Raw genomic sequence first — 19,035 nt, 5'->3', positions numbered from 1 at the left:
TGGGAGAGCTGTACTGCACCTTTGCACTTATTTGCTGGACAAAAGTGGAACTGCTGCCTTAAATGTTGTTGCTGAGGCACCCTGACTTTTGAATTCAATCATCAGGTGCTCTTAGCTATAGCCACCTCAGGACTAACCCAGAAGGAGGGGTGACATAATATTTACTCTTTCTTTTTATTTGATTAATGTTTTAAATTTGTAATTATTCTAGGATAACAGAGATAAGAAATAGGCTAAGAAAAATGTCAACAAAGGAATCATGAAGGACATTATCAGCTGATAATCACTGTTGTTTGTTTTGGCTTTAGGAATGAAAATAGGTAGAGAAAGAAAAGGCTAGTAGGGAGCAAGCATCTTTACCAAGAAATAGCCAAGAAAAAGAAAAAAAGAGGTGGAGAAATAAAGATCACCGAAGAACGTTAGAAAAATATAATTACTCAGCTGGGCCTGTTATTTATATGTTTCTCACATATAAAATACATTTTTGCACTGAGATAAAGAGAAAGATAAGGAATATTCTGTAATGAGGAGCAACAAAGAAAATTCACTCCCAGACTTCCTGGGGTTTTGAAGTTGCTTTCAAGGCCTGTTGTTTCTGGTTATTATATTTGTCTTCAATGTTAGGGCAGGCCTGGAGTCTCCACCTTCTGGGATTTTTTATGTGATATGCCTAGGGGCAGGCATTTTAAAGCAATGCTTTTTAGAGTCACCGGTAGTCTGCTTGCATTGTGTATTCAGTCTATGTCTACTGTGTACACTCCTTTATTGGAAAAAAGTACATGACTCTACAACAAAGGATAAGAAAATGGTATTTATTGCTTTCCACGCCCACTTCTCCTATGACCTTGCAGCTGAACTAATAGCTCAGTCAAAGATAGTTTGAATGGATTTTAGGGATCAGTATCATATCGGTCCCTTCCAGTCACTGTCACACTTCGTACAGATCCTCCTGCCTTCTTTCCACATGAAATCTCATTGTTTTGAGGCAAGACGCATGTGGAGCTGGGCTGCCCAGCTGGTGCTCCCTTACCTGGTCCAGAGCCCAACCTAATTTGTTTGTCTGCAAGTTAGTCACTTGGAAATCATTTTACGTGTAACAGCCAAGGAAGTCTGGTAGTATGAAATTACTAGATAGTATGGAACGATGAAAAAGCCAACAGCGTCAAGAGAGCTGCTCACGATTCTCTGTGTGAAGCAAAGAAAAAAATAAGCCAAGCCCAAATCCAAAGAGTTTAAATTGCCTGCTGTTTTTTCAAGAATAACAGATACTTTCACAAATGTTGTCATATATCTTCCAAAGACTAAATACAGATCCAAAAAGCAGGCTTGGATTGCCTGTTTGTGCAGTAAACTACCATTGGTAGGAGGTCAGGAAAAGAGTCACAGTGATACAGTAGACCAAGATGAGGAGCTACATTACCTCCAACCTCAATGCAATGGACTGGTGGCATAATATGCACTTGTACCATGTATCATTAAAGCTTCATGCAATCTAATTATTTAACAGATTAAAAAAAATGTGATAACCAACTGCTGTTCCAAGGGATTTTAAGCCTATCAGTACCGTGTCGTGGTTGGGGGGGGCATTATTGTCTTGTGGCCTTATTAAGTCTTGCCCAATTATTTTGTTTTCAATGAAATGGAGAAGGCAAATAGTAGTGGTATTATACGAGGGCCTTTTCTGGGCTTTGTAATGGCATTTGCTGATGTCTTCGGAAGGGAAAGACCGTCCTCTTCATGGTCTTCATGCATTAGCCTGGCCAACAATTTCTGTAGGATGCTGTCATCTGCTCCCAGCTCTCAGCACCAACTGAATTTGATCAGGCGGTGGTGCAAGACAACCTGGCCCTGCTGTGCTGAGCCAAAGGAGACCCCTCCTGCCCTTGGTGTCGTCACCCCTCTCCCCTTTTCCCAGGACATCAGCAGCATGCTGCCAGCTTGGCTCTGCACCAGAGCAAGCTGAGCAAAATCCTGACCTGATACTGAGGGAAAAAAGTCTCAGGGCAGATTGCTTCATCTCTGGCAAAAATGACAGATGTGGAGGACAACCTCTTCCTCCTGGGTGACCCCTCCCTTCTCAGCAGGATTTGTGAAAATCCCTGCAAGGACAGCCTTCTTCACCGAGGTTTCGCACGGAAGGAAATGTCACAGGACAATGCCATTATTTAAAAGGTTCACAGTTTTTTCCTCAATTTTGCCAATTCCTCCTCTGTCCTTTTCTGGGCTTTACTGACAATTATTGGCCAGTTGCCAGCTGCTTTGTGACAAACAGGTGCAGCTGGGACTTCAGCAGGGATTGATCTTCTAATGGCTAGCTAGAAATCTGCTTAGGGAAAAAGACAAATAGCAATTTAAAAACATGTATTAAAATCCTGAGAAATCAGAATAGGATTTTTGTCCACATAATTAACACTCTTTTTGATGTTTCAGACCAAGGAAATTAAATTAATAAATCACACAAAAAGTTTTTCCTGTGTTCTGCAGTCAGTCCTGGTGAGTGACTTACTGTAAGTAGTGCATGAAGACTTAAAGGTAGTTTTGGAGCGCTGATTAATGATAATTTGAATCTGACTGAGCTCAGGTATATTCCTTGATTTAAAAAAAAGTAAATACATTGCTGTCACCAATGTATGGAGTAGTAGATTGACAGGAGAGCCAAATCAGCCTGTCCACACCTCCTGTCCCCTGACAACCCTTGTGTAATGTATGGGCCTCTATACTTCCACCTTCCTCCTGTCCTCAGACATCCATTTGACCTTTATGGGGCCAAATTTCTCAAACGACCAAATGCAATACAGATACCCAGTCAATAGGCATGTTTGTTGTGCTTGTTTCATAATCTGAATGGAGGTAGGACATGCTCTCAGACTCACAAAACACCTAAATGTATCCACCAACCAGAACTAATTCACAGTATGAATTAATTAATGAGAAGGAAAAGCTAGAGAAGGGGAAAACCAACATGATTTCTCACCCTTTATTGTATATCGCTCCTCCCTGTTCTAAGAACAGCTCAAAAGGAGTTGCAGGAACTGTGATTTGCATTGCTTGGTCTTGTTTATACATGTTGTTAAACCACTCTCCGTGCTGGTTTAGTTACACCCAGTACTGACACCCATTATAAATGCAGGATTTTATGAGGCAGTTTAGGAAGCGCAGAGCCTTATGTACTAGGGCTTGTGCTATAGATAACAGACCAGCACATATCACAGTGAGCTGCTCATTTCCCTCTTTCTGTTCGTAGGTTTTAAGGATTAAAGATGGTTGATCATTCAGTCTCACCGTTTGTATCACAGAGGTCAGCGAATTTCAGCCAGGGTTTCCTGCAGCTAGTGCAAATGATAAGCAGCATGATTCTTTCCTGGAGCACAGTACAGGTAATCTTATTTGAAGACAGAGTAAGGATGGCAGGATGCGACTCTCGCCTCCAAATACTGTGTTTTATGGTGTGGGAAGCTTGTCTGGCTGGTATTCAAAGTGCATGTAATTGCTTCTCACAGTACTGCTTTGAAGGAGAGGCTGTCAAGTTTTCGTGATTATCTGTCCAGCACAATTCACAGACATGAAAGTCGCATATAAATGTATACAGACAGATATACATACCCACTGTGCAAGATCGTTATTCATCTTACTCTCTTACTTTCAAAGTGCCAGAAAGGACAAGAAATGCTGTACTGTTGTATATAGCCTCATAAACAAGAAAGGATTGCATACAGTAAAATAATGCAGCACAGAGCTCAAGGGAATGATGGTTTGATTGTTGGTTTTCCCCCTACCCTGCCATGGAGCCTGTAAGTCTGAAAACCAAACACATGTGGGAATTAAACAGATTTCCTACATGCATGGTAATTCTGCAAGAGCTCGTCTAATGGCAGTGCTGCCCTAAGTGCTAACCAGCGTATTTTCAAGATCTCAGTCGCATGTCATCTGTTTGAACTGCGGGGTCATCAGCTAATGACCAACTGGACACTTTTTTATGGCACTTGAGAAAATTGTAGCAACCTCACAGCATTTCATTCACATCCTTCCACTGCAGAACCACAATACTGCAAGCCAATGTGCTCTGTTGCTGAAGGTACCAATAAGCTTAGGCAGCTTAGCCCAAAGTAATGAAATTACATGTTGCACTTCAGTTCATCATGGTCAGGGCCCTCAGCCTCCATTTGGAGAATAATTTTCCTGAAAGCAACTGTTCTTAAAGATTGGTAATACCAGCTCTTACCTCCTGCTAGTCCTTGTAAAAGTAAACCCCCTTATTTTCCTTTTTCATTAAATAAAGTATCTCACAAAGCCAAAATGCCAATGCTTTAATGGTATTAGAAAGAACAATAAGTTTGGCTCCAACCTCACAGACAAAAATACCAATCAGACTTGAGAGTGCAGAATAATAAGGAAGGAGCACTGATAACTCTTTAGGCATGAAGCAATCATAGGCAGCCGGTCCCTTGCTGAACCCAGACGCAAACGCATCTTCCCTAATGGAAATATTATCACACTTGCTAGCTGTTTTATTGCTAGCCACACTGGCTGTCTCCTGGCACACAAAATACAGTGAGTTCCTCCTGAAGGAGAAACCTCCCTGAACATTCATGTGTATAAGGCTACCAAGTGTTTGGTGACAATCCAAGCTTGAGGCAGCTCTGCTTCTGGGTCTCTCCCCCTGAAATCAGCTGTTCGCTCCCAGTTTCTCCCACGCACCATGCTCTCTTCTAGGTGTGGTGTCTGTTTTTTTACAGGTTTTCCATTTTTTTGGAGCTGGGGCATTTTTTCAGGCAGCTTGCAGCAAGGCTGCTGGAGTGGTCTCCCCACTAGCAGCAAGCAGTGGGCAGGTGAGGGGAACAGGAACACCTTCGGGCAATATTGCCACCAAGTGCTCTATATCATGAAATGAAAACGACAGCCCAAGTAATTATACTTTTGTCAGCACTTCCCTTGATTTCATGGATTAGTACAAGGAAGACAGGCCATACTAGAAAGATCAAGGGCTGTGATGACTAAGGAGTTAATTAGGGAGGTCTGAAGCTCTTAGTACCTTCCTGGCTCTTGCTAGACCTAGTGCTGCTGTAGGGATGTGAGCAGGGCCATACGGAGAAGACCAGAAGGTGAAGCTGGGTGTGAAATCAGTGCCCTGCTGATGTTGTGGCATTCAGGCCCAGGAAAGCTGCTCCGTGAGGAGCTTCTTGGGAAGTCAAAGTCTACTCCTGTGAGACTATGTTCCTCTGACAGCCCTCCTATTTCACCCTGCTGACTCAGCCGTCCTGTTTATGCATTCCTGGGTGCCTTCATCCTGCTCTGCAAGGGCTTGGGTGGCTTCTTATCAAACTAATTTCCCATCTTCCAGAAGTTGTTATTCATTAGTAATGCAGAAAAGTTTTCCAGGCACTACAGCCTTGTAAATGGAATCGGCACTGACAGCAGTAAATGCCTTATAATGTTTCTTTCCCAGGAAGCTGGTGTGTCGCCCCGCTGCCAGCTTTCAGAAACATTCTCATTTCTCAAGTGAAATGTTATAGTAGGAAGATGGAGACTGAGCGCAGAAATCAATGCCTGCTAATAACTACGCTGCTCCTTTGGGAACTTGTTGGTATGAACCAGCACAATGATAAATTGGGGGAAATTATGTGTGATCAGGTTTTGCAGAAAGCAGTTACGTTATGATATTACTTACTATTTATGCAGCACCATAAAATGGTACAAATGACTTGTCCCCACACAAAGTACTTTGGTGTAATTTAATTGTCCTCAGCATGCATATGTGTATGATTACTGCTTGAACCAGAATTAACGTTACAGAAATCTCTGTTTATTGCTAGTCTGTTGTGGTCCAGTCTAAAATACTTGCTCTCCTAGTTTATTTATAAACATTCATGATCCTTTTTGCTCAAAAGGGATAAAGTTCTTACTTAAAGTAAGCGTTCTGCATTACTCCATCTTCATTTACTTTATACAATGTCAGGCTTCCATCCTACATGTGCACTGCAAACATAGAGCAACCCCAGCCTGACTCCTCAGTCCCCACTGGGTTAACCACGCAAATTGCTAGTAAATGGTAAGCAGCCAAAAAGTGCTTTAACCCTTGCAGAGGAGGTCCATAACTGCATTCCTTATGAATGAATATGATTATTCATTAATAAATAATTGTATTTTGAATTTGTTACATGCTTGATGAGTCTAGTTTCAGTTACAGAGGAGGAAAATGGTTTTTACATGAAGCTTAGACTGTTAAAGAAGGAGGCACTGCAGCACGCAGAAAATGCTGCTTTTGGCTTTGCCATTTTCATGAAGGAAGGATGTGGCAGAAAGCAGCTTTTCCTACCATTTAAAAAGTATAACATTTTGGTTTTGGGGGTTTTCTTTTTGGAACAAGGGTTCAACATAGAAACTTTGTATTTCCACAGAGATGCTCTGTCAGCCTGGTGAAGTGCCCTGTTATTTGTGAAACATGTTTCCTTTTTAGCCAAAATGAGAAAGAAACATCTCCAAGACAGATGTGTACTACGTGGTGCTGTTGTTGGTCCGGCTGCCGTGCAGAGGTATATGTAGTCTGCGTAGAAGGGTAGGAAGATTTCCTTTTTCCCTCCAAGAACTTAACCTCTGCAAGGGATCAAGCTGCAGCGACAAAGGAGATTTGCGGCACTTCCAGCTTGTGGATTGCCCAGAAGGCCCCTCAGAATTGCTTTTGTGAGCTTCTGCATTGTCTGAAGTTTGGCGCTTCTGCTTTTTTTCCCCTCAATTATCTTTTGTTACATTTAGCCATTGTCTGGATTTCGGTGCTTCGGGTTCTGGTCTTGGCCACTGTCCAAAAAGGCAGCGTGGAAACACAAATGTGTTACCTGCCAGCGGCGGGGATTATCACCTGCCCGGCTCTGGTTACACCTCCCGCTGCTTGCTGCTGGAATAATCAGGTAGAACTGAAAGTCCGAATTTTAATGAAGCTTTTAGACTAGACAACAATGCTATGAGGGATCCGATGGCCAAAAATGGTCCGCGGCTATGGCTTGTGTAAGCATCAGATCTTAACTTTCAGCTATAAAAAAGAATAGTAGGAGACGAGAGGCTGTTAACAGTGACATCCTCCCACCCCCCCCCCCCCCCCCCCGCAGGAGGGTATTGCCATGTATCTGGAACTGTGTGTTACCCGCCTGCTTGCATGTGAAAAGGCAGCTCGCCCTGGCACTTCAGGTTAATGGTTATGCATATTCTGCACCAAATTCCTTCCTTTGAAACCAGGCACCAATTCACCCCAATTTTTCCTGTACGGCGGCCCGAACTCCCAGAGCACGTCGCCGTGGAGGAGGGGGATATCCCCTTGCCCGCACTCCGCGGGCAGGTGGCGGGGGGGAAAGCTCCTCCGCTCTCTTCCCTGCCGCCCTCTCCCCCGCTGCCCCCGGCCCGCCGTGCCCCCCCCCCTACCCGCCCCCGCCGGCCGCCGGTGGCCGGAGCCCGCGGGGGTGCGGCGGGGCGGGGGTGGTGGTGGTGTCGGTGTCGGTCGGGTGAGCGACAGCAGAGCCGGGGCGAGGGCGGGGGGAGCCGTTTCTATATTCGAGCCGTGCCTGCCTGTAATTTATTTTTACATAGCAGCCCGCTGCCTGGCTTTGTTGTGCAGCCAGAGAGACCGCACCGATACACCCTTGGCAGAAGCGTGGACTTCGGTCATTCTCTTTTCGGAAGCGTTAATGAAAAGCCCTTCCTAACTGTGTAAACGTCATATTGGGGAGGAGGGGTGGGAAGCTTTGCGTTAGGAAACGCATCGACTCAGTATCAACTGAATGTTTTACCTAAAATTAAAACGTAAAATATGACCTAACAGATAATCAGATGTGAATCCACAAGTATAACCGAGGGTAGTTAGGCGTAAGAAGATGTTAGCAGGTCGTGGTGAAGTCCAGAGCCTCAAGTTAACCGCCCCTAGCTAACACCTGTGTTCTTCTAATTGGAGGAGCCATTATAAAAGTAAGGCTGTCAACACGTGGAAAAGAAGGCAAAGATAGGCTGCATGCTTAACCACTTAATACTCCTTGAAAAATTTCAGAAACAGATTTTTTTTTCCTCAAACTAAGCCTATCGCAGTGCTGAGTCACATGTTAGCTGGTGTGTTAGCTGAAAGCTTTTCGATCTCAGAGGTTCCTTTTGTTTCCCAGCTGGCCTTGGAGTGCCGCGGAACAGAGCCACGAAAACGTATCAAGAGCAAAGTGGGGTTTGAATTGCTGAGCGCAACCGCCAATAAAACTAAATGTATACAAAACCTAGGAAAATCCAGGGAGATTTCCTAAACTGAATTGCGCAAACCAAACGCCCTACGGCTAAGGAAGTTTCTGCCGTACTGATGAGTTACGAATCCACAAGTATCACGGCAAAGATTCTGTACTAACTGCTGCTAATGAGTGCAAACATGAGTACAACCACTGGGAAATACTCTCGGTGTTTAAAAACAAACAGAAAACCAGAGTGAAACAGAACAACTCTTGTCTTCCTTCGCAGTACCTGTCTGGACAGGCTGCCAAATCCCTGCCTGCAGCAGCTCCCCACCGAGTGGCAGAGGGGAGGGAGCCTGATCCTGGCCCCTCTCCTCCATCCCCCTCCGAGGTGGGAGCCCAGAGACCAGGCCTGTCTTCACCGATTCCGCCTCTGGCACCACCTGAGATGCAGGTGGGTGCTGGAGGAAGGATCGAGGGGGTGCTTTTCCTTTCCCTGGTATCTGCTGTCTGGGTGACTTAGCACACCCACCTTTTTCAGTCCCTCCTGGATGTTAGCCCTGATGCCTTCTAAGGGATATTCTTCATTCCTGCCTCCAAATGCTCTTTTTTTACCATCCATGTTATTACTGTTACCCACTGGGTCAGCTGAAAAAGTCCCACATTCTGAGTGCTTTCTTACACTGAGGAAATACCGCTTTCCCAACAGTTTACTTGCTGTCCTCACAACTGCCTGGAGATTGCTCTCCAGCATGATGCCAGTTGTCCTTTCTCCTCAAAATAGTCCTGTAGATGCTCACACGGTCCCTACAAGGGCATTGTGACTTTTTTTTTTTCTTTCCCCCACATCATCTCCACGATATGGCAATAAGTTTAAGGAACATTATTTTTGTTTCCTTCTGCATCTACCATAATGACTCATATAGTCCCTGTGTCTATAGACAGTGCATTTTTCATCCCCTAAGTAGGACATGCCTGACAACCCTTCTTCTGACAACAGACCACTGTGCTAAGCAGCAATCTGTCATCTGCTGCTTTGGGCAGCCATCCTGAAGAAGTGCTCTTGCACATGCTGAGAGCAAGGCCGGTGGTGTGCAACTGTCGGGCTGTATCCTACACGGGTTCTGTTGCCTGTGCAGAGCCCTGCTGCGTGTGCACTGTTCTGGTCTGTCTGGGATGTGCTGGCCTTGCTGGGGAGATGCAGCTAGTCAGGTGTGGTGCATGCTGGAGTTACTGCTCTCAGACTTGCCAGCTTCGGTGGGTTTGTCAGGGAGATGCAATTAGTAAGGACAGGAAACGAGGCACACAAGCCAGGGGATGTGCCAAACTGCTCAGGAAGTCTGCAGCAGGCGCTGGAAGAGGACCTCACCCCTGAGCACTGCACTAATGGCTTAAGCCACGGAGCAAATAAAAATCAGGTGTGACCTCACCTGAAAATGTGTGTGGTAGAAAGAACTCATTTCTGTCCATCCTTCCGACTCCATTACCTCTTGCATGACTGTGGCCCAATACCTGTGCTCTGTGTTACCTTCTGAGAACGCTACAGCTGCCCAGTTACATGATGGGACACCTATGGACATGCCTGTCTTTATGCACTATTAGGTCTCTGCAGGGCCCAAACTCTCTCTCTCGCTCTCTCTCAAATTATTGCACAATTTTGGTAGATTGAAAAATGTATGTTTGCAGAGATCTAATTACAAAAGGAAATAATTTGAATATATGGTATGTGTTAAATTACACCCCCCCCTTAATTTTATAAATTTCTAGATCTACTGCACCTAATTTTCAAGTTTGTCTGTTTTGTTTTGTTTTTTCTTTACTATGTGACAATTTAACTGAGAACAAAATGTACCTCAGGCTGCCTACCCTTATTAAAAATCAGTAGATTCTTCACCCACACTTTTCTCCCGTGCTTATCTGCAGAACAGATGCAGACCTATTTGCTTAAATCAAGGTTTGTGATTCACCGGCACATCAAAAGAGCAGCCCCTATCATGTCACTTTTATTATTGCACCTTGTCTCCGTGATCTCCACTGCATCCATGCTGCAAAAGGAGTTCCCTTTATCACTTCCTCCCTTCCTTTCCTTCTGCTCTTAGTGAAGTCTGAGTTAGCAATCAGAATAATAAGGACTTACCTCCAAGGGAATGTGAATGCAAGCCAAGTTCCTTTGGTATGCAGGGAAATCAGTTTGGTATTGTTTACTCATCCCCTGTGGATTCACCAGATGGCATCAGACAGCGTAATTTGGAGTCCATGCTCAAAAGAGAGGGAAGGCTTGAGCTGCAGGAATTGATAATGTGAATTTACCAGGAACAGGTCTGATCTTTTTCTGAGGATATGGCACGTCTTTCATCTTTGTCATAAAACATGCAAGGAACCAAAACATATTGTAGCACACCTGGACCCCTAACACATTAACCAAACCATTTTTAACACAGTAATCTATGCATGATTTTGGCTGCTCTTCTAATAACTGCTTCTCCTGGAGAGGATGCTGCCCCTGCTTTGGGGTGAAGGTCCTGAGCAGGTCAGCAGAGAGGAGGCGATGGGAAATGAGGCGTTGCAGCTGTTTCCTTCTAGGCTAGCTCTGCTTGAATTCAGTAAATAGAGGATTTAGGTTTCTGTTCTTTAAATATCCCAAGCATAAATTATTCACTCAAAATACATTTGTCAAAGAACAGAAGCACTAGGAAAACAGAAGTGGAAAGCCTTAGCAGAGCCTGAACCAGCTACAGCTTTACTGACCCAGCACAAAGCACTCAGTATAGCCTTATGGCCCTGCCCCGAGGGACAGAGGAGATGATCTAATCGTTCTTTTCCATCTCGTTGCTGCGATTCTATGATTTGAATTGTTTTCAGGCCAGATCCTAAACCGACGTAAGCTTTCCTGTACTGAATACTGCTGCATTGATTTATAGCTGCTGAGTGTCTGGCCTTTGAGGACTGTTTTAACCTTTAGAATATTGATTTCTCTTTTTACTTTCCCTGATGCTGGAAGCAAGCCCCTTGGTTAGGTCCCTGGCTGTGCAATATGCAAAAGTACGGTGGTGCTGCGATTTGTAAAAATGAGTGACCAAAGAGGTGAAAAGTTCAGCAGCCTTCACTGCAGCGCTGCATAATCACCGTAAAAGGGGCCACGGCCTCAGAAAATCACTTGGCAGCAATTTTTACCGGGTGGGACCCGTCCTGCTGTGGATGAGGGACCAGAACTGGAAGGAGGGAGCAAGCACAGGGATCCCGGAGGAGCGGGTAAGGGTGCCCAGAGCGGGTTCAGGGCATCCATGGTGGGGAGGATGTGCAGACATTTTTGCTCAGTGCCCGCTCGGGGCAGTCCTCCCTCGCAGGTCTCAGTGCCCCTGACCCTTCCTTCCCCAAACCATTGCACACTGCATCCACTCCCTCCTCCTGCCCTTCTCCCTGCTGTTGTCCCCATTTCAGGGCAGGGCTTCATTCAGCTCAGCCCCAGATAAGCCGTCAAGATCCCCGGGGTGGGAAAGGGCTGTGGAAAACAGAAACGCTAGCTGAACACACAGCTGCTGGCAGAGGACAGTCTATGAAGATAAGAGGAGCGTGAGGACCAGGAGCATAAAAATAGTTTGCAAAGCACCAGCGGTGGACACCAGCCAGATCACCTCCCAGAGAGCATCCAGGAGGGTGGTATATGCCGCCACCCGAATTTTTTGCTCCTTGTTGAATTTTGCTGCTTGAAGGAGCTTGCTTCTGTCAAGCACGGTGCGAAGCTGCCTCCTCACTGCTGAGATACCCCTAGCCCTGCAGGGCTTGGAGGAACTGCTGAAGGGAGGGGGGGCACGGGGAGGTGGGGGCCACCTGGTACACCTTCGTGCAAGCGGCCGCGGAAGGTGTTGAAAATTTCTGGAGACACAAATCATGCATTGGCTTACCATGTGATGGGGGCACTGAGATCAAAGGGGCCGTACGCGGAGCCCCCGCTGGTCCCCAGCCTTTCTAGTGACTTCAAAGACAGCTGGCCCAGCCAAAGGGGTGTCTGTTAGGATAAAATATGTCCCTCTATTTTAGCTAGGCCTGATAGAGATCTACCTTTCTTGAAGCTGCTAATTACAGTGGTAGGAGTATCTATCCTCGTCACACCCCCACACACACACTCTGTCACGAGTGGTTGGTTTTCTAAAGGGAACATATGCATGCCTCTGGAGCATCCCAGAGGAGGCTGAGTTGCATGAGAAGAGCAGCCTTACTTTGTGCTGTCCCTCCTGTGGTTTGTTATCTCTGTTGATAACAGTGATTAATAACATGGTCTGCTAGCAAGAAGTGGGATTCAGAGCTGGGAGTCTACCTGCTGGCTGTACCCATTCTGTGTCCTCATTTCGTAACTGACAAAGTGAAAAAGTGAGCTTTTACTTGATTTCAGTGCTGAATTGTCACTCATTAAAGGCTTATAATGCAGGAAAAAAAAGTGAAAATCTCATACGTTCCAACCTGTTTTTGACATATTTATTAGGCCTACAGTGACATACATATTTATGTATGAGCACAGTACATATTTGGGTATTTAGCTTCCAGGGAAAGGGTGTGATTTTGTTCACATGCAATGTTTGTCCCACATGTCAACATCCAGATTTAAGTAATGGACCATCATGATGACTTTGAAAGACCTACACAATGCCTACAGCTCAGTTAAACAGCACAGAAAACCTTCTCTTTGCCCTGCAGGGAGAGTGTGCCAAGGGCCCAGGGCTCACACAACCCTCAGACAGCTTTTCCGTTGTGGTTTTTCCAGCTCGCTCTGTGCTGGCGGTCCCGCAGGGAGCAGGGGGACCTGTGCTGAAGCCGATGCAGGGGTGGTCGTCCATGCAGGGGTGGTCGTCGATGCAGGGGTGGTCGTCAATGCAGGAGTGGTCGTCGATGCAGGGGTGGTTGTCCATGCAGGGGTGGTCATCGATGCAGGGGTGGTCATCGATGCAGGAGTGGTTGTCCATGCGGGGGTCGTCGTCGATGCAGGGGTGGTCGTCGCCACCGGCTGGCCCCAGCCCTGCCCGCAGCCGGGCGAAGCGGGCAGTGGGGCAGCGGTTTCTTCCCCGGCGCTGTGCTGATGTGTGGTCCATGGCAGCAGGGCTTTCCGCAGCTGGCAGGTCGGTGTGGTGCACCTGCTCTTGCAGTGCATGGTGTGGTGAGGCTGAAGGGCAGTGCTGCAGGGCAGCGGGTTGGGGCTTGATGGTCTGGCTCAGCATCTTACAGCTGGTCCGGCTGCGAGGGCCTGCGAGAGCCATCCGTCACCAGCCCAGCGTGCAGGCACCGCGCATACGGGCTGTCTTCCTTCCTGTATTGCTTTTCAGGTCCTGGTGCTTTCACCGGGATTTCCTCTCCCCTCAGTGGGCCTCGGGTGTCTGGACAAGCTTGACTTTTTTATGCCTCTGGGGTGGATGGCCTCTCGTCTGCGGGGTGGAGCAATGCCCTACTCGTTCTGGCCCGCTCGCGCTCTTGACATTTAAGCGTGTGAGTAATAAGGCAAGTGAGCAGTGGGCATTAGCCACTGCACTGGGGTGAGTTTTAACTGCACGGTGCCAGTGCAGGTCTGAACCATAACTGCAGGGAAGTCTGCAGAGCCGCTTCAATGCTCACCACATGGAGCTCTTCCCAGCACAGTGGATTCCAGTTTGCAAAGGGCTCTCTGGTTTAGGAATAATCTGGAGGGATGCCTCGAAATGTCACATGCAGACGCTTCCTCTCAGTGCTTTGAAATACCCATTTCTCACAGAAGACAATTGCCTGTAATGCAATGCAGCTGGGAATCTGGAAATACCTCCTCTCATCTCTTCCCCGATTCTAATGTGCCCCCCAGCAGAAGAAAGTCCAGAGAGGCGGGTAGCACAGAGTCATCGTGCCAGTTGTACGCTCCCCAGAAATTTCCCGCTGCTTCTTTTACGGCAGCCTTCCAAGCTTTTAGTACCGTGAGAGTAATGCAAAGCGATCCTTTTTCCTGTCTGTTTTGAAGTTTGGGGTTTTTTTGTTTTGTTTTTGGTGGTATATTAACCTGCAGCAAATCTCACGTTAATTTACCCAGATCCCTGGTATGAATAAACAAAGAAGCCCAGACACTTTTTCCCACCCCCCTGTTACTGTTGTTACCTCTAGTGGTGTCCCATTGGCATCAACTGCAGCTTGCATTAGTGTACTATTCCCCCCCCCCCCCCCCCCCCGTAACTTGTAGGCTGTTGGACAAATAGAGAGAAAAGTATTGGCCAGCTAACTATTTGTTCAGTTATGTTCTCACCACTGAATGATTGCATGAAAATTATGAAAGTTACACCAGACAGAAAAGTAGACATTTAATATTCTTATTACTATCCATTAAGTTGTCTTTCCAGCAAAGCTAAGCACTTAGCAGTATACCTGCTTGTTTTCTGGCTTGGTGTGAGCTGTCAGATCTCTTCTCAGGAAAGCAGTTATCCACATGAGCTCAAAATGTACTTAGCATACTGTAAGCATACTGATTTCTGTTACAGGTACATTATTATACTGCTGCTTCCATGCAGTTGGCAGAAATGAAGTCAGGGAAAGACAGCTTGACATGACTACTATCTTATAGGAACATTTTATTCTACAATATTCTGTATTCTATAAGCATTCTATAATATTCACCATTCTATGAGCATCTCCACAGATTTCAAACATTTTAGACTAGCGGATGGATGAAGCACTGCCAGAAGTTTATTGCACCCAGTATCGCATTATTACAGGAACCCTTTCCTATAATAAACCCTTTTCTATATCCTTTCCTATAATAAAACATATTATTAAATACTTACTTCATTTATGTCTAAAATGCAAAGACTTTTAGTTTTATAACGGCTGCAACAATATTAAATTATGTGTTCCAAAAGCATAACTGGTTTGTTTGTATACCCAGGATTGTGGAAAGCCTTACTAACGTAGTCAATACCTGATCATCAGCAAAAAGTTAACATCCAAGCCTGAAATCAGGAGGAGGAAACCTACTCGTCAGGTTGGGTTGGTGGTTTCAAGATCATCTTAATTATTTCAAGTCCAATCCTAAAATAGGCTGAGGATTTTCAGCTTGCATTACAATCACTGAGAAGTCAGTGCTCAGGGCTGTGCAAGAGCGGGCCTGAGAAAATAACAATTTCAAGTGCTGGATGCCAAATCCATCACTGCAATGGCTGATCTAGAATTGAACCTGCTTGCACCACACATTGGTTTGGCTCCAGAACAGTAAAGCAAGAGAGCTTGTCAAGACAAAAGTACGTCAACATGCCATGTGAGAGAGGCCAAAGTACAAGTTAAAACACATCTTTCTGGCTGCCAGGAGCACTGCATAATTACTTGAGTGCACGGCTATACAAAGTCTCACTAAACAGGTCTCTTTCATTTTACCTATTTAATATGGCGAGTCCCATGACTGGGCTGCTTGCTGGTTTGTAGAGTGCAAGGCCTGTTGGTGAAATCTGATTTCTCCTCTCCTTCTTGCCTCCAGACCATGCCCTTTTCATGTTGTGAAGCAAGCGTGTGTAGCTAATCCTGTATTATTTGTAATTACTGAATGCTCTGCTTCTGTGAAATTAGCTTCTCCGGCTGCAGTTCTGCATTCAGCTGACATCCCAGGCGTTTCATGGGATGCGTCAGCAGAGCTACCTGGCTCTCAGTTATCCCTGCTGTCTGCACAGGAGCAATTGCATACACCTGAAGAACAATCTTCAGCTTCAGAGTGAAGAGCAGGCTGCAGTTCCTCCCACAAACATGTCCTGGTCGGCCACAGGGCTGTAGTTTCTCTACAGGCAGTGGTTTTCCCCCCCTCTTTGCCCCAGTTTTGGCTCTTGCAATGAATTGACTCTGACTGGGATGTAAAAGTGATTTTCTGTACCCAAAGTCCTTTGACATCAATATCTAAACCAGAACAAGAATGAGAGGAAGGGAATTCAAGGGGGGGCATAACAGTAGCCCACCAGTAAGGGAACCAGGCAGCTCCATATCCTGGTCTTGTGCTTAACATCTCTTAAATCATACACAGAAACATCCTCTGGAATAAGGTCTAAAGCTCAGGTTTTCAGTCTCCCAGGTTTTATTCCTAGGCTTAGCTCTTGCATTGCTTTCTGTACTGTAAATAATCTCAATATTGCACCAAGAGGCACTGGATAGAACCATTTTTCAGAATAGGATTTGGGATGGTGGATTCTGGTGGCCCTGACCCATTTTTAGTCTCTGGAGTGGGATGACATTTCACATGTCAGTGCTCAGTGCTTGCTTTTTGTGGCTCTGTGATTTGGCTGTTCTGCATTGCCAGTCTGAGGCACCAAGGATTTACAGCACATTGTATCAGCAGCCGCAGGACGTAACTTAAACCTATTGGTCCTTTTCCCAAGGATCGAGTATTTAAAAATCGTTGCAGCAGTTAAGTTCTGTGCATGTCTTTGCTGAATCTAGCCCACAGCCTCATCTTTGCAAATTTAGGGTTTGCAGAGAACAACTTCATTTGTTATGTAAATTATTAAATAAAACATGAAATGATTCCTACAGTTACAGTGGTTTGGTAACAAACCTGAATTGAAATGCGCTTGGGAAAACTCACTTTTCTGTAGGTGCCAGTTTTCCAGTTGGCATAGAATTAGATAATCGCAAAGCACACAAATTAGGTGTACTGCCTGCAGTACAGATCTGCTGAAGTCCAGGGCCGTGCATCAGGGGAAAGGATGCAGCCCGTTCAGACAGTTTCAACCAAAAAATGTGCTTATAAAAATTTGATGTGTAATTCTTAATAGTCCACTAAATTTGCTCCTACTTACACCACTGAAGCATGAACTGATATCAAGAACATTGTTTTCAATTCACATCAAAGTATGAAAGGGAAAATTTGCCCTCAAAGCTACGTGTTCCTTGCCTTAAGTATTTGTACTTCTGTGTCCTGCTTAAATGTCTCAGGCATTTGGAGGAAGCTTTTATTTCCCCTGTTACTTCATTTCAGGTATTTTCTAGCAAAGTCTGGCCTCAGTGTAGAAATGTAATGTTTCCTTAATCCATGTTTTAGGAATGGGGAGACTGATTTCTGCTCAAGTCACTGACAGTTTCACACCTGGAGGGTTGGTTATGATCACTACTACCATCCCCAGGGACTGCGGAGATACGTAGCACACAAAGCTGGAGTACTCCATCTGCTTTGTGAGAGCAAGTATAGTGACACTGATGGACATCCTGCTGTCAGCAGTGTCAGCAGCAAGCACCATTTCCTAACCAGCTCTGGTACCATAAGGACAATGTGCAATCTTCAAGCTGCTCTGTGGGAGTGAATGCATTTTACCACCCTCAGCTCCTTGTACTGTGTGTTAGCAATATGCTGCCATTCTCTTATCAGACCCAGCCTTCGGATTTTTCTGCTACAAACAGCTTTGAAAATGTGTGTCAGCAGGCCTGAAGTTAGTGTAACTAACAGTAAAAGCTTATCTCTCTTTCACAAGTAAGCTGAATTAAATGGATAGTCAGACACTACTAGAAAATCCATAGATCTCTGTGGGGATCTTTGATGGTTGTTTAAATCCTCTCCGTTAGATTGTCTGAGTGCAAGAACACAGATCTCATAGACCTTTGCAGAGAGAGAAAGAAAAAAATGGACTGCATTTTTAAAAAAATAGTGATTTCCTCTGTTTGTTGGTTACCCATTTGTGTGGTCATGAACTGTCAACCAGGAAACAAGTTTCTGTAAATAAGCGTTACTTCTGTAGATAGATTAGTGGCCAGAACATCTGACTGGAAATCAGATGAATATCTATCTCCATCTCTAGCCAAATGTGTGACCGTAAGCCTCTTGGCCTCTCTGCACTGTAGTTTGTCCCTCTGTAAAATAGGAATAATGAAAATGCTTATCTCCTTTGTAAAGGCCATTTAGATCCACTGATGAAAACCACTATCCAAAGTTAGAGATAATTGTTTCTTATTGTCTGAGAGCAAAGGTATTTCTTTATAGCTTCTGAAACTCAGAATCTTTGTAGCTTTGGAGAATCAGCTTCAAGTAGAAATCCCCTTGTTTCTGAAGCTGTTTTTCAAAGTGTGTCTACATCTCGGTGACAGAAGCCAGGGTGCATTTGAGGTCACGCCTAGTTTCAGCCCATGTCTGATCCAAGTTCGTAATTTAAAAAAAACCAGTGTTCTGGGGGATTGGCATTTTGGGGGAAGTAGAGACTGCAGACACACAAGAAAGGAGGAAGAAGTATTAAATGCAACTTCTGGCTGCAGGTTTATGGAGACCACTACCCTGGTGTCCTGGTTTCAGCTGGGATAGAGTTAACTGTCTTCCTAGTAGTTGGTACAGTGCTATGTTTTGAGTTCAGTATGTGAAGAACGTTGATAACACACTGATGTTTTCAGTTGTTGCTCAGTAGTGTTTAGTCTAAAGTTTTCAGTTGTTGCTCAGTAGTGTTTAGTCTAAAGTCAAGGATTTTTCAGCTTCTGATGCCCAGCCAGCGAGAAAGCTGGAGGGGCACAAGAAGTTGGCACAGGACACAGCCAGGGCAGCTGACCCAAACTGGCCAACAGGGTATTCCATACCATGGGACGTCACATCTAGTATAGGAACTGGGGGGAGTGGGGGTGGGGGGTCGCCGCTCGGGGACTAACTGGGTGTCGATCGGCGGGTGGTGAGCAATTGCACTGTGCATCATTTGTACATTCCAATCCTTTCATTATTGCTGTTGTCATTTTATTAGTGTTATCATTATCATTATTAGTTTCTTCTTTTCTGTTCTATTAAACTGTTCTTATCTCAACCCGTGGGTTTTGCTTTTTTTTTTTTCCCGATTTTCTCCCCCATCCCACTGGGTGGGGGGGCAGTGAGTGAGTGGCTGCGTGG

General features: G+C 45.4%; 1 long non-coding RNA gene across 1 annotated transcript; it reads right to left on the bottom strand.

The window, feature by feature from the left end:
* Nucleotides 1–3,771: 3,771 nt before the first annotated feature.
* On the bottom strand, nt 3,772–18,479 carry LOC121232652. The gene is made up of 2 exons (XR_005931505.1): nt 18,441–18,479; nt 3,772–3,860 (listed from the first exon to the last, which is right to left on the bottom strand). It is a non-coding gene; the product is annotated as an uncharacterized LOC121232652 (long non-coding RNA).
* Nucleotides 18,480–19,035: the final 556 nt, after the last annotated feature.

Source organism: Aquila chrysaetos, chromosome Z (genome assembly GCF_900496995.4).
Source record: "Aquila chrysaetos chrysaetos chromosome Z, bAquChr1.4, whole genome shotgun sequence".
NCBI classification, from domain to species: Eukaryota; Metazoa; Chordata; class Aves; order Accipitriformes; family Accipitridae; genus Aquila; species Aquila chrysaetos.
The sequence above is the reverse complement of the archived record's forward strand: the minus strand, read 5'-3'. Positions and strand labels throughout refer to the sequence as shown.